The sequence below is a fragment of the Macaca nemestrina genome, chromosome 10 (assembly GCF_043159975.1).
Source record: "Macaca nemestrina isolate mMacNem1 chromosome 10, mMacNem.hap1, whole genome shotgun sequence".
Taxonomy (NCBI): Eukaryota; Metazoa; Chordata; class Mammalia; order Primates; family Cercopithecidae; genus Macaca; species Macaca nemestrina.
In genome coordinates, this window is record NC_092134.1 from 110,176,657 (window position 1) to 110,185,961 (window position 9,305).

General features: G+C 43.2%; 1 protein-coding gene across 6 annotated transcripts in view; it reads right to left on the reverse strand.

The window, feature by feature from the left end:
* RESF1 (retroelement silencing factor 1) overlaps positions 1 to 9,188 on the reverse strand; it is a 33,502-nt gene extending 24,314 nt beyond the window's left edge. For 3 of the 6 annotated variants that reach the window (XM_011745769.2, XM_011745766.2, XM_071071917.1), the window contains exons 1-2: positions 9,073 to 9,188; positions 7,705 to 7,799 (exon numbers count right to left, since the gene is read on the reverse strand). The gene's annotated coding sequence lies outside the window, so the exon portion shown is untranslated. Of the gene's footprint in view, positions 1 to 6,010; positions 6,322 to 7,704; positions 7,800 to 8,667; positions 8,773 to 9,072 lie in introns of those variants that run through there. The other 3 variants (XR_011609245.1, XM_011745767.2, XM_011745768.3) reach the window with 3 other exon arrangements.
* Between the last annotated feature and the right edge of the window lie 117 nt (positions 9,189 to 9,305).

The following is a 9,305-nucleotide window of genomic DNA, read 5'->3' on the forward strand; positions in this document are numbered from 1 at the left end:
AAGTACTATTAACAGCCAATACAACAGGCATAAAAAAGTCTTTCAGGCCAACCCAAAAGACACACGCCATCTAGATAATGTCTAGCAGGTTTCAGTGTTTTCTGAATAAACAAACATTATCTCAACACCACATTAAAGAGAAGTCCTAATGTAAACTTCTAAATGGGAAAAAGTCCTGACCCCTTCTGTTTCCTTTTCTATCTATGCCAACCACAGACACAGCATGATTTCATCTGTAAGCATTTCAGTACCTAAAACACATAGGACTTAAGAAATATATAATATACATTGAAATACTATTCTCATACCTAAAATATGTAAATTTGCTCTGGTATTTTAAATTGAAAACTTCCCTTATGGCTTTGTAAGTTCCATCTCTTATGTTCCACAAAGCAAAGTTTATTTGAAGAGTATCCACTGACATGGTTAAATTGAGAAAAGTCTATTTTCCATTGAAAACCTGATTTGCAATATAAGCATTAGAAAAATTAGAGATACCTCTAGAAAGTTAACAAAACCACCACTACTAACAATTCAGTGTAAAAAGCTACTTTTCAGGAATTCCAAATGTAACACAATTTATTCAACCTGTACTAGCTCTGGCTTTCTGTATCCTTAGTCACAGAAAAAATTAGCCTATCAGTCCCTAAATAGGCTTTTGAGAATCCATTTTTCTAAGCCCAGATGGTCCTGGACCACAATGCAATGGTATGACTTAATAATTTTGACTTTACAATGATGCAAAAGTGATACAGGCATTCAGCAGAAATTGTACTTTGAATTTCTATCTTTTCCCAGGCCTGTGATAGGCAGTATGATATTCTTCCACGCTGAGTGGTGGCAGCAAGCCACAGCAGCCAGTCACGTGATCACGAGCATTAACAATCAATACCGAAAAAAAAATCCCTCCTGCAGAGGCAGGCTGGTGTTTCGGTGGGGCGGGGGGCGGGGGCTGCCCCTCCCACAGTGCGTTAAAACAAAACAAAACAAAAACGATCAATGGTGTACTGTGCTAGCTAAGTTTTTTTGGATGTTGTGTTTTCCCATCCCATCGTGTCTATAAAACCCCATTTTTGACTTTATTTTCTACTTAATATGGGTTATTGAGATGTAACTCCATCATAAGCTGAGGTACATCTGTACTATTATAAACAACTAACTTTTGAACATCTGTATGTAAAGAACTATGCGGAATGCTTTATATACTTTATCTCATTTAAATGTTACAACAAATTAACAAAGACTTGCAATCGTCCCTCTACAGCACAGTGGTTAGAAGGGGCAGAACAGTTCTCTACACTTCTGTAAGTGCAGTCAGCAAAAGGCCAAATGGATTCATGTATTACTAAGTCCAACAGCAAAATCAAGATCAGTATCCTCAGCCCCACAGGATGACACCAAGTCAGATGAGAACACCAAACTGTGGCCATTTTATAGCCAGCAACTATACCTCCCAAGGTGGTAAAGTCCTATGCTCAATTGAAACCAAGGAGGCAGATGAGAAACAGCTTTGTGACTGTTTCTCACAGGGCTGCTTTTCTCTCACTTTGTTCTTGGAGGACCTGCAGGGTGTCCGGCCAGAATATGGGTCATCCTGTGATTAAGCCTAAGCTTTGCCTCCATGGTCTATGAGAAGAGCAAGTCATCAGGGCACCATGGTGAAGCTGTTCACCTACAACTCTGCCTTCCAATCTTTCATGTATCCAGCTATAAACTCTATTCAGAACCACAGGCCATCTGATCGGATACCCTAATCCATTGTACCTTGTCTTAAGCAACAATGGATTAAAAAGTGCCTGCAATGGTGATTCCCAGCAGGATGATCACACCTATTGTGGAGGATATACCGCAAGGTTCCCCATGCAGAGACAACTAAATATATCCCAACTACAAAGCTTCACCAGTGAGAGTGACAGGGCTTTCTCCCTTAAAAAGGAAGAAATAAATTGCTCTACTTTTTCTGACTCATTAACACAGGTACAGCAAGAAGTGCTCGCAATCACATCTATCTTGACTGGCCAGCAGGAAGTTCAGACCAATGCAACAGACTATCATCATTCAGGCTAGCATACTGACACTAGTCTGTTGTGCCTTCAGAGCAGAGATGCCACAGACAAATTTTAGACCATGTTTTATATTGTATTATTCCCTAAAATGGGAATTAAAGACAATAGAGAATACATGAAGTGGAAGCCACTTACCCTACCAGAATTCTGCCAAGTAATTCATTTTGGAGCCCTCTGGATACCCACCTCAAGGAAACATCTACTAGATCAAGCTTGTCCACTCTGCAGCCCATGGGCAGCATGCAGCCCAAGATGGCTTTGAATGAGGCCCAACACAGATTTATAAACATTCTTAAAACATAGAGAATTTTTTTTGCAATTTTTTTTTTAAAGCTCATCATCTATTGTTAGCGTATTTTATGTGCGGCTCCAGACAATTCCTCTTCCGAAGTGGCCTAGGGAAGCCAAAAGATTGGACACACAGTGTACTAGAGGTCTGGTGATCTTAAATATCTGAAAAGTGCTGACAAGTACCCCCAAGTACACATGACACATCAGTGTGTGGCAGGCGGGTACAAACCATATTAAGACAATACTGTGTTGAGGTAAAAACTGTATTCGAAGTATAAGTATCGCTTCCTTTTTTTATTTTTTTTTTTTTGAGACAAAGTATCGTTCTGTCACCAGGCTAGAGTGCAGTGGCGTGATCTTGGCTCATTGCAACCTCCAGCTCCTGGCTTTAAGCGATTCTCCTGCCTCGACCTCCCCAGTAGCTGAGATTACAGATAGCGCCACCACACCCAGCTAATTTTTGTATTTTTAGTAGAGATGGTGTTTCACCATGTTGGCTAGGAAGTATTGCTTCTTATAATAGGAGTAAGCCAATTTTCGGCCACTGGAGATAGACAAAAGGCCTTCAGTGGAACAGAAGAGTTCCTCTAAAGCATGCAGTTGAGGGTAGTTGTCCAGGTTCTTGGCATCTTAACGAAGAACTGAACAAACTACACAAGCAAGGCAGCCAAAGCAGAGATTTATTTTAAAGTAGAGTGCACTCCACAAGGTGGGAACAGATGCAGCAAGTGGCTCAAGACAGTCAGTTACAGAATTTTCTGCGGTTTAAATACTCTCTAGAGGTTTCCCATTGATTCACTTTATGTAAGTGAAGTAGTGGCCAGTCACTAGCCTGATTGGTTGTGGGAGGGGACCAATCAGAGGTACTTTCATTTTCTGACTGCCACTCAGCAACTTCCACGCAGAAAAAGGAGGGGCTGAAAAGGGAGTAGCCGGCAGGGAGCAGTGGCTCATGCCTGTAATTCCAGCACTTTGAGAAGCAGAGGCACGCTGATCACTTGAGGTCAGGAGTTCGAGACCAGCCTGGCCAACATGGTGAAACCTCGCCTCTACCATAACTACAAAAATTAGCGCGGCGTGGTAGCGGGTGCCTGTAATCCTAGCTACTTTGGAGGCTGAGGCAGAAGAATCGTAGGCGGGGGTTGCAGTGAGCCAAGATCACACCACTGCACTCCATCCTGGGCAACAGGGTGAGACTCCGTCTTAAAAACAAACAAAAAAACAAAACGACAAAACTACAATAGATAAAACCATATAGTACTGACACAGGACAGGCATCAATCAATAGAATAGAACCTAGAACCCAGAGATAAACCTTCACTTATGGTCCCTAGTAAGGAATGAGAAGAATCCAGGATATCTTAAAAACTTACAACTTGACAATCCAAAGACAACACAAATTTAAGGCCAAAGGTTTTGAATAGATACTTCTCCAAAGAAATCAATATGCACATACAAAGATGCTTAACATCACTAATCATCAGGGAAATGCAAATCACAATCACAATGAGCGACCACTTCAGGCTCACTTTAATGGCTATAAAAGTTAACTATGGATGTAGACAAATGAGGACTCTAAAACACTGCTTTATAAAATGGTGCATGTCTATTCACAATAGCAAAGACCCGGAATCAACCTAAACGCCCATCAATGGTAAACTGGATAAAGAAAACAGTACACATACACTAGGGAATACTATTCAGTCATAAAAAAAGAATGAGATCATGTCCTTTGTAGGTGCTTGGAGCTGGAGGACATTATCCTTAGCAAACTAACACAGGAAACCAAATATTGCATGCTTTCACATAAGTGGGAGCTAAATGATGAGAACACATGGACATGTAGAGGAAACTAACACACTGGGACCTACAGGCGGGTGAAGGGGGAGGATTCAAAAAAAACAACCAATTGGGTACTAGGCTTAATACCTAGGTGATGAAATAATCTGTACAACAAACTCCCATGACACAATTTTACCTATATAATAAACCTACACACGTACCCCCAAACGTAAAACAGAAGTTAAATAAAAAATAAAAATAAAACAGTAAATCTACTTTGGATAACAGTCTGGCAGTTCCTCAAAATGTTAAACAGTTATCATAACCAAGGAATTTCACTTCTAGATATTTACCCAAAAGTACTGAAAACACACATCTACATAAATATATGAATGATCATAGCTGCACTATTCATAGTAGCCAAGAGTGAAAACATGTCAAAGGTCTGTTAACTGACGAAGAATAAGCAAAAGTGGTATATCCATACAATGGAATATTTGGCAATAAAAACGAATGAAGTAACATACATGTGTTAACATAAATGAGCCTTGAAAACATGCTGGGGGAAACCACATCACACTACATATTATGACTTTAGTTACATGAAATGTTCAGAATACGCAAACTTACAGAAATAGATTAATGGTTACCTGGGGAAAGGTGCATTGGAGAAAATGGGGAGTTACCACTATTGAATATGGAGGTATTTTGGGGGTCAATAAAATGTTCTTAAATTGATAGTGGTGATGGGTACACAAATCTGAATATACTAAAAACCACTGAAACTGTACACTGTGTGTAAATGGGTGAATCAATGGCTTATAAATTTTATCTCTAACTATAGTTACAAAAGGTATGCTCTGAACAACTTGAAGCTGCTTGCATATGTATCTGGAGATGTCAGGGCTGCCCAGTGGAGAAATGGTCTGCCTGAGAACCAAGGCAGAGGACAGCAGAGCTCAAAGATACAGTGTCCCAAATCTTTAAAACTTTCCTTCAGATTTAGATCCTGGATCTATCAAAACCCAAAGGTTCTGATCCATGAACTTTTTTTTTTTTTTTTTTTGAGACACAGTCTCGCTCTGTCGCCCAGGCTGGAGTGCAGTGGTGTGATCTCAGCTCACTGCAACCTCTCCCTCCTGGGTTCAAGTGATTCTCCTGTCTCAGCCTCCTGAGTAGCTGGGACTACAGGCACATGCCACCATACCCAGCTAATTTTGGGATTTCACCTTGTTAGCCAGGGGTGGTCTCAATTTCCTGACGTCATGATCCACCTGCCTTGGCCTCCCAAAGTGCTGGGATTACAGGCATGAGCCACTACGACTGGCCCATGAACTTTATTTTCTGAGACAGAGTCTCACTCTGTCACCCGAGCTAGGGTATAGTGGTGCGATCTTGGCTTACTGCAACCTCTGCCTCCCGGGTAGCTGGGATTACAGGCATGTGCCATCACACCAAGCTAATTTTTTGTACTTTTAGTAGAGACGGGGTTTCACCATGTTGGCCAGGCTGGTCTCCAACTCCTGACCTCAGGTGATCTGCCCACCTTGGCATCCCAAAGTGCTGGGATTACAGGTGTGAGCCACCACGCCCGGCCCTGCTCCATGAACTTTAAAAGTATGTCATCTAATGAATTCTCCTCTGGGGCTTGGAAAATAATAATCTCCTTATGGTTTCTGTTTCTTGAAACTTAACTGGACAATACAACTTCTTTTAATACACTTTGTCATTTTAATCACAAGACTTTATTTACAAATGAAACCTTGTAATTTGATACACCAAAAGAATCTAAGTTACTGTCATTAAATTTTTGCGATCATGAAAACCAGGAGCATAAAATGTATAGTTCCAATCTCACTTGAGATATTTACCTCAACAGCCTCCAACTTTGCTCTTCACGTACAAGTACACTTAAGGTATTAGGAATAGTATAAGTATTGCATAGTTGCCACCCAACAAAGCATTTAGAATTCCTCAAGGTCCAAGATTCTTTCTTCACAACCTCCTTCCAAAGTGAATGTTAACTTGCGTATCTATAGCCAGGGTTAGTCGACTATTCTCCTGGACTTATCTCAAAATGAATACACTCCCTGTCTGTTTTACATAATAGAGTGTGCCTCTAATGGGGAAGGGAGGGAGGCCTGATTAGATTCTTGAAATTCACCTTCATAAATACCTTTTTTTTTTTTTTTTTTTTAAAAGACAGAGTCTTGCTCTGTTGCCCAGGCCCACAGTGCGATGGGGTGACCTCAGGTCACTGCAACCTCTGCCTCCCGGGTTCAGCCACTCGAGTAGCTAGGATTACAGGCGTGTGCCACCACGCCTGACTCATTTTTGTATTATTAGTAGAGACAGGGTTTCGCCATGTTGGCCAACTTGAGTCCAGGGCTGGTCTCGAACTCCTGGCCTCAAGTGATCTGCCCGCTCCAGCCTCTTAAAGTGCTGGCATTGTAGACATGAGCCACCACACCTGGCCTACAAGTAAGTTTTAAGCAACATTAAATCAATTCCCTAAGCATTTGAGCTCCAACTATCTCCAAGACACTGATAATCTAGGAGGGAAGAGAGATTCCTGTACAACCACAGAGATAATGTAGAAGAACAAAGCTTTGGGGCAAGTTTGTCCTGCCTAGGAATTCAGTGGAGGCATTTTTTATTTCAAACAACACTGCAGGTAAATCCAGATGTGGACCAGTAGTGACGGATACTTTCTAACAAAACAGGACCTACAAAAAAGAGAATCTAAGAGGATCTACAGTGATGGGTTTAATCAACAAAAAGCTCATGAAATTAGAGCTTAAATGAACCAGCTGAATTTCTGCTAAGACAGCATTACATGTCCCAGGCCACAAAATCTATTTCCTCTAACATGACAATAGCTAACATTTATTGGGCACTCACCATGTTTCAAGAGCTGTTTAACTGTGATATGCATGAAACTCCTGTAACTCTACCATAACAATCCTATGACATTAGTACTTTTCCCCATTTTATAGATGAGAAAACAGGCAGAGGTTTATTTTTCCAGGGTTGTACAGATACTGCTGAGTGCTACAGCTAAGATTTAAACCAAAGCAGTGTGGTTACAGGGACCATGATCTTTATCATTAGGTGAGACTTCCTAAGACATTTTGTGGTTACAGATGAAAGCCCTGGACATGCCCACTTTGGCTGTACAGGATGCATCCTTCAGAGTGGTGCTCTGTGCCACATTCCCCTATGTGCCACCAACAGTAATAAAATATAATAAAAACAATCACATAAGAAACACAGCACAGACAGAAGCAGACCTCTGCCCAGGTAACTTCCACTACAATTACCTTACCACAGACCTCTTTCTCATTTTGCTAAGATTAACAACTGATTTTTCAGTACTATGCCGACAACATTTCTTCTTCTCAAGCTTTGTTGTCAAATCCATTGAGTCCCACAGTTTAATTTTTAACCAATGTTGATTCACTGAGCTAGTAATTTTAATTCGGTAACAGGTAAATTACTCCATAGTTACATGTGAATAACTGCCTGGTTAAATCAGGGTGGGTTTCTTAGAGGTGATAATACTCACCGTTAAGCACAACTTTAGTCTTTAATTATTGTGTATGTTCCCATTTCACTCCAAACACATCAGTCCCCCTCCATACAGTATTTACTTCTTTGGTCCTAGGGACAACAAGAAACGTTTTAAAATAAAAGAGGACATGCTAATGTGTTTACTAGATATGACACTGCTGTGCAAAACTGTTTTCTTTTAAGGCTGCACAGAAAACATGCTAACTTTACTGAATTCTTATTAAGTGTCCTAACTAACAGAAATAGAAACTAGGTCTGGCCTGAAAACACCATTCACTTAAGTCAGAATCTATGTGCGCTCCTCTAGGTCGGCTATTGTAGTATCATTGCAAAACAGTAACACTTTATCTCTGCACTTGTCTTTATTGGATTAATGTTAAATAGAAAAAAATCCGACTGCAGAGGGGAAAAAAACCTAAAACCTTAACATACATGCACATTAACAATGAATGAAACATGATTAAAGCTAACACATTTAGCAGAAAAATACAATCTCCAAACAAGCTCTGCGGCCCGCCTACTGAGATGCACCGGCCCCCCACAAAACGAAAACGCGCCTCAAGCTCCTACACATCCTTGTCTTAAGACGGTTATGCACTCGATGTACTACAAATTGTTTCCACGGAAATTATTCCCCGAAAGTTTGCTGCTAAACTCAGGACCCTAAGGACGTTTGCTTAGGGAATCCGTGTCCCTCGAGAACACCTAAGATGGGTATGCGTTTGTGCATTTAAAAATGCCTCAAGGAACTATTGCCGAGGAACAGAAAGCATCGCCGGCGCTTTGCGTTCGCGGACCACTTGGAGACAGATGCCAGTACAGCAATTCCGTTCCAGGAGGCTTCGACTTAAGAGGGCAGGGGAGGAGGAGAACGCTCGGGAAATAGGAAAACAAAGATTTTTTTTTTCCACTCCAGTGACAGCAAAGCCTTAAAAACATAAGCAGCTCTCATACCCACCCGCCTCACCAGCCGCGCCTCGCAGTTCAACAAAACGCGTCCTCGCCCTCGCCACTCGCGACCTCTATCGCGCAGCGCCAGGCAATGAGGGAAAACAGCCAGCGAGGCCCGCCCTCCGGTGCAAGGCTCGGCGTCCGCGGAGGCCCAGGGCCGTCCCCAGTACGGCGGGCAGAAGAGAGCGCGGCGACTGAGCCCAGCTTCGGGCGGCGGACTGCGGGACGCGCGAGCCGGCGGGGCCCGAGGCCCGGGTTCCGGGGCCGCCCGCGACTGCGTTCTCGCCGCAGAACAAAAGCGCTCCGCGCGGCGCGCCGGCCCCGGCCGTGAGCGCCTCTGGCTCCCGGCCCCCGCCCCGCCCGCACCCCGGAAGGCGAAGGAGGGACCTCGGGGTGCTCGCCTCACACTTACCGACAAGGGAAAAGGACCACCCCAGCAAGCAGGGGTAAAGCCGGCGGCCTCCCGGGCCCCAGAGTTTAAGTCAAGTGAGGTCCGCCTCCAGGGGCGGGTCGAGGAGCCAGGCCCAGGATCCAGGAACAGCTAGGCTCCGCCTCACGCCCGAGGCGGTGTCTACGAGGGCCGCGCCGCCGCGGTCCTAGTGCCACCCGAGAAGCCGCGGAACCGGCCAGCGGATCGCACCAGGG